Source organism: Stegastes partitus, unplaced genomic scaffold, assembly GCF_000690725.1.
Source record: "Stegastes partitus isolate 25-593 unplaced genomic scaffold, Stegastes_partitus-1.0.2 Scaffold1512, whole genome shotgun sequence".
NCBI classification, from domain to species: Eukaryota; Metazoa; Chordata; class Actinopteri; family Pomacentridae; genus Stegastes; species Stegastes partitus.
The window spans coordinates 47242-48058 of NW_007579243.1; the positions used below are offsets into that span (position 1 = coordinate 47242).

General features: G+C 48.7%; 1 protein-coding gene across 1 annotated transcript in view; it reads left to right on the forward strand.

Annotated features, from left to right (window-relative positions):
• The first annotated feature begins 334 nt into the window (after positions 1-334).
• The window catches only part of LOC103371017 (gap junction alpha-5 protein-like), a 13544-nt gene continuing 13061 nt past the window's right edge, over positions 335-817 (forward strand). The window contains exon 1 of the mRNA XM_008300223.1: positions 335-708. The gene's annotated coding sequence lies outside the window, so the exon portion shown is untranslated. The remainder of the gene's footprint in view (positions 709-817) is intronic.

Here is an 817-nt window from a genome sequence, read left to right on the forward strand (position 1 = left end):
GGCTGCACATGTGAAGCTTTCTTTTTAGTAAATTCTTATCAAAACAAAAGCCTAATTAAGCCGATCATGATTCAGCCATAAAAAGCAGGGAAAGGAAAACATCTCTGAGGAGAGTGAATGCTTTCTGTGGCGACTGTACTTGGCTGCAGCAGAAGTGTCACAGTGAGATGTATGGAGAAGAATAGAGCGACATGAAGGAATGCAGGACTGGCCCTTCAGCTATTGTGTCCTAATACAATATGCGACTTCCTTCAGATGGCAGACGGCACAAACATACATCAGCTCTGAATAGCAGGCAGCGAGGCACCAGCTTCACTTCCTCTGGAGATGTGGACGGAGGGGAGAGAGAGGCAGAGGAGGCAGGCTCGTATTTAAACCACAGACTCACGTGTCTGCTTCAGTTCAGACCTCTGGACTCAAACCGCTGCCTTCTGTCTGCCGCCGGAGCCCATCGCTTCACACGCCTGACCTTCTGTCAACTTTTAATAACTTCAGACCGACTCGGGCTGAACCGCCACAGCTGGAGAGCGACGACGACATCTGGAGAACATCTGGAGAACGTCTGGAGAACGTCTGGACTCCTGCAACCACTGCTGTTGATCTCTGAGGAGCAAAACCTCGACAGAACACCGAGGGGGAATCCATCACTGGAGCTTCACATCGTTCACCGGCTGTAAAGAATTTCTCTGCTGCTGTTTCATAAATCAGGTAAAGTTTGTGTAACATGTTTAACACAACGTGCACGGTGAAGACAGAACAAAACACTGTGAACATCTGGCAGCAAGGACGCCAGAACAAAGATTAAAGCCACTTTCTG